We start from the raw sequence: 5,506 nt of genomic DNA, 5'->3' as shown, positions 1-5,506 counted from the left end.
ACAGGCCCTGAGAATGGAGCTTTATAGGGAGCTGCTAGACCAGTAAAATAGTGACAATTCTCTGGGGCTAGAGCTTTTGGGGAGTCCCATACCGTCTCTGCCCTCTCGAGAGGCTTCAAGCCTGCTGCTTTTTACAACTACGATAGTCGCAAGGGCTTTGGCTTTCAAAGTTACTGCGTAACTGGGAAACAGAGGATGGGAATAGGGAGAGTACGAATGTCACTAAGCCTAAGGTTCTGCCTTTTTTTTTTTTTTTTAAATAAATACTCCTCAGATTGCTGCAAGGTTTTGATTAATTTCCAGAGTGCTAAAAAAGTTGGTTTTGACGATCTCTGCCAGTGTGCTCTTTGCCTCGTATGGAGGAGCAGCTTTACAAAGGCCCTTTCTCAGCCATACTGCAAGTGCTTTCACCCTTTGATTTTTGAGCTCTGATGCAGCCCTGACCGAGGAAAGCCATCAAGAGACAATCCTTTCAAAAGGAGTAATCTCTATTGACAAAAGAAGAAAGAAACAATTCCTGGATGCTTCCGGGAGGAGAAGAAAGTTTGAACCAATGATCCAGACTCAAACCCAAGATGCCACTTACACTGGAATGCCTCTGACCCAGCCTTCTGGGCACGGTATGTGCATGAGCAGGTGTAGAGCCATAAACTACAAGACCTGGGTCACTACAGAACCATGACGGAGGGATCCCCAGAAAACCTTCACAAAGAGTAACTAATATATGTTTGTGATCATGGAGGGTTATCCAAGTTCAGCTCCAACTGTGAAATGCAAGTCCCTAGATCTAACAGAGGATGCCGATGTGCCTCGCTTTGGTAGCAGTAGTGGTGGTGGACAGAGTATGTCTTGAGGCTGTTGGGCTTTCAGTGGTGTTGCCAGGCCCTCGACTTTGGAAGCTTTGACTGTGGTCTGGAAGTCAAGGAAGCATTTGACCGGAGCAACGGGAACTGATCTCTTGTACCCACTCATTCCCTAGAAGACAGCCTGGGAGACTCAGCATTTCATGAATTTAAATATTTCATGAGTTTAAATATTAAGATATGTGGCTTTTAAAGCATAAACTAATCAGCAGAAATGCCAATAAATTAAAACAATAAATTTTAGAGCCCTGCTAGTGAAAATAAACAAACAAGTAGTAATATTGCTTCGGGCGCTGTGCTTTTGAGTGTGACCTGCAGATTGGTGCCAATACGCAAATCGAGAATAAGCATTTATTAATAAATGTTTTCAAAGCAATTTGGCATTGCTACAACTTCTAAGCAGGTGATCATTGTTCTAGTATTTTATTTTCATCGTGCTTTACAAAAATATCAGTCCAAGTTTGAAAAACATAACAAAAAAATAGACAAAAACTAGTTCTTTAGTTCGGGCAGTTTGAGAAGTACTGTTCTATGATGTTATTATTTTCCTTTTACAGATGAGGCAACGGAAACTTAAGAGAGATTAATTACTTGCCCCAGGACACATTTAACAAGTAGGTGCTGGGATTTGAACCCAGGTGACCTCATTTCACATCTGTGGTCTCAGGGACCATGCTGTGGGCCCTACGAAGCAGTACCTCACCCCAAGGACAGAAACTGGGCCTCTGGTTGTGGCTTCAGCAGCCTTTAGCATAGCTCTTCTCTTTAAGGACTCCAAAGCCCATCAAAGACCTTGAGCTGAACTATCATTGGGCAGGAGGTAAGCAGGGGGTGGCTGGCAAGGTCTGGCCACTAAGCTGGAAGACTGGGGCATAGGTATTTGTGTTAATAATCACTTGTGGTCAGAAAGCCAGGGGTTCCAGCCACAGAAATGAAAGTTTCAGCACACGGCACTAATTACCAAGGTTTCACAGCTGTGATCAATTCACGTTTTCTCACTTTGAGCGCAGGCCTGGTCTGTGGGGACTAATGTGAGGAGGTGTAAAAATAAGTTCTGTTTCCAGCCAGATTAATTACAGGCTCTGCTGAGGCCCCAGCGCGGACTGCCTGGGCTGCAAGATTGATTGGGTCAGGCCGCAGGTCCGGCTGCAGGAAGGCCACACCGGCTGGCCCACGGCTGCCCGAGGGGATGCAACAGAGGAAGAAGAAGGGAGGCAGCTGAGCCCTGCCAGGTCCAGCTGTGGCTCACACTGCAGCCTCCTCTGATGCTCCTGCCTCCACTCCCAGCCGTCCATCTCAGAGCTGTGCTGGGAAGATTAACATGAGACAATGCCTATAAAATACCTAAGACAGGATGCAGAACGTAGGGGATGCTCAACAACAGATAGCTGTAATGTCGTTGTTGTCTTTGTCAGTGTTATTTACTTTTATTGTTATTCTTTTTTTTTTGCACATCCTTCTCTTCCTGCTAAACCCTGACTTCTTTGAGAGTAGGGACTTTTCTATTTTCTTTCAGAAAAATATGGAAGGCAGAGCACAAGTCAATGTGTATGCCTTCGATGTGTGATTTTCCAAACTACTAAGTGAATTATGAAGTTAAGAAGTGACACCTCTGAGAAACAGCTAAAGAGATTTGCTCACTTTGCCGGGAGACAGCAGAAGTCACAGGTGGTGGGGCAGGGGTGAGTCTCTTGTGTGTCCAGAGAGATTATGGGTGACGGATGTAAATCATGTTTTCTGTTCCTGCTAACAAGAGGGATCAGTACACTTAAAATACAATTGTTGGGGTGAAGTGTTTTTGGCCAAACAGAGGCTTTGCTGGGAACTTGTGGGGGCTCCGTCAGGGGTATCCCAAGGCAAAGGGCAGGGGTGGTGAGAGTGACTGAGAGCCGGGGGCCGGGCCCTGCTGGGTCGGAACCTGGCAGCAGTGCTGACCACAGAGCTGTTCATGTGCCATAAATGGGCGCAATGGCGCAGGTCACCCGCAACATGGCCCCTCCAGAGCCTGCAGGGAAATAGCAGCTCTGACCAAAAGTTTGGGCCAAGAATTGGAGCGATTAACGACGATAGCTAGGACGTGTCGAGCCGAGCACTAAGGATCTGCCCTACCTCACTTTATTAATTCCTCACAACAAGCTCTTATGGTAAATACTAATAACACCTTCCTTTTGCATGTGAGGAAACTGAGGCTTACATAAGGGAAGTAGCTTATTCAATGTTACTAAAGTACATTTTGGGATTTTGTAACCCTCAGTCTCCTCTTCCTTACAGCACACTATTTTTTTTCCTCTTCCTTTTCCCCTCCTCCGTGGGTGGCTTTGGTGGGAACGTTCATCACAATGCCTGCTTGTCACTAGTCTCGGCATGTGACCAGAGTCAGGATAAGCAAACCTCCTCCCTGGGACTCCGAGGAGAGATGCCTCAATGGGGGGGTGGCAGGATTCACTGCAGCGGCTCCGTGACAAGATGGCCGGGGAGCTCCTGTCGCCTGGGCGTCAGGGGCCACCTGGCTGCCGCCCTGCCTGTGACGCTAGCTACTACCCAACACTCACCTAATAAATCTCCTTGGAACTGGAGTTGGCCAGAATTGGTTTCTGTCCCTTGTGACCATTGAGCCTGACTGACCAGTCACAGGCTGGCAGCAGAGGCACCAGGACGTGAATCCAGGCAGCTGGCTCCACACCCTGCCCTCCCAGTTGCTCCAGGCCATGCCAGTGGGCTGTGGCCACTGCAGAGCCCTCTCTCTGGAACCCTCAGCATGGAAAGAAGGGACTCTGGAAGAGCAGAGGAGGCCTGCTGAGAGCTGACTGACAAGAGTCACCGCTTCTCTGCCCACCAATGTGCTCACCATCCCGGCTGTATTTACATCTTCTGAGTGGTCTCAGTCCCATCTCCTGATGGCCATGGGCCTGCCTGGGCTCAGTTCAGTGCCTGGGATGGTCCCTGGAAGCTACGGCCACAGCCCACCTTTCCCGTAGGTCTCAACCCTGCCTTGCCCTCCCCACAGCCTCCTTCGGCTTCTTGGCTCCCTCCCTCCTGCTCCTAGAAGGGCCTGATACCAGCCATGCAAGCTGCAATACAGTGCCACCCGTGGTCAGCAGCTTCCTCTCTGCCATTTATCCTGGAAGGAAGGGCTTAGCTCCCAGCCACAGGAATACGAGCTTTCAGGAAGCAGGTGAGAGAGACGGGCCGTGGTTGGGGGCTGTCATCACACCTGATGTCTCCAAGCAATTATTTCTCCGCTTACATTGGCTTCTCTGATTCTCTTCAAGATTATTCTGCCCAGTTGGCTGGATCCACTGCACAGGCGAGCCAATTTGGTTGGGAAGACGCCAGCCGGATCATTTTCCAATCTGATGTGTTTCCTTGCCCAACCTGAGATTCTTCCATCTGACCTTGAATTTTTTCCTATTTTTCCTGGCTCACCACATGGCTCTCTGGCCCATCTCTTGGGCATCAGAACCTCTGGAGTCCTGCATTCAGAGTCCTGGGAAGCCAGCAAAGAGGCCCAGGGTAGGAGATAGGGCTTAAAAAAAAAAATTAGAAAGAAGGCAAAGAATGTGTGATTCAGTGAACTCATTCAACAATGTGGAAGAGATTAATTTTCAATTACTTTAAACTTGAAAAGCAAAATAAATACTAATAGTCTGGAGTAATCAATTCATTAATCTTATGAAGCCATTGCTTTTCATTTGATACAGAGTATAATTGATTACATTATATTTGTTTTTATTTAATTTTGAATAGGTGATATATGCACATGGTTCACAAAGCAATAATTATAAAAACTTATACAGAACGTTTCGTTTCTAACTTGCTTTCTCATCTTCCCTGCACCATAAATAATGACAATTTGAATGCTTTCAATGATGAAGATCTGCCTTTGATACCAATATTTGTCCTCCCCTGGGCCTACTTTTAATTTAATTTTATCCCATAGATTAAAAAAAGAAACTATTTTCTCACATTATCTTTTGAGATGATTGTTGCTTTAAAAATAACAAAAAGCGTGTGGTATCTAACCAAGACCGTGCTGCTGTCTCTGCCATTCTCTGGTATTTTCACAAGCCAGAGTCTCCACGGACTTCAGATGACCTGATAAAGAAATTTTATGCCTCAAAATCCCAGAAAAATTTGTTGTGTCAATTTGAGCGTTAAGGTCCATGCAGTCAACGACAAATACTATGTAAAAACATATCCACAGTGGCAATCACATGTTAAAGGCCCTGAGAAGAATCTCTGGCCAGTCGTGTCCCTTCCAGGTCTCAGACTGTTGATAGGAGTGTGTTCTTTTAGACCAAACCAAAGAAATGTCAGGGGACAATGGTGCTCCTTGGGAAATGCCTTTGATTCAGATCAACAACTACACACTGCGCCGTGCCAGGTCCTGAGAAGGGGAAAATAAAATGGTTTTAAGGTAGTTCTAAAGCTGAATGCTTTGGCTAAGGGTGGGGTGGGGAGAAGGAGGGAGAGAGAGAATATGCTAGAACAGGAGCAATAGAAAGAACAGTCTTCAGTTCTGGCCATGCGTTATAATCACCTGGGGGAGATTTTAAAAATTATTGGTCTCTGAGCCTCGTATCTAGAGAGATTCTGGATTCTGATTTAGTTGATGTGGAGTAGAGCCCAGGTATGATTATGTT

This window comes from Eulemur rufifrons, chromosome 6, assembly GCF_041146395.1.
Source record: "Eulemur rufifrons isolate Redbay chromosome 6, OSU_ERuf_1, whole genome shotgun sequence".
NCBI classification, from domain to species: domain Eukaryota; kingdom Metazoa; phylum Chordata; class Mammalia; order Primates; family Lemuridae; genus Eulemur; species Eulemur rufifrons.
This window is presented reverse-complemented; position numbering follows the sequence as displayed.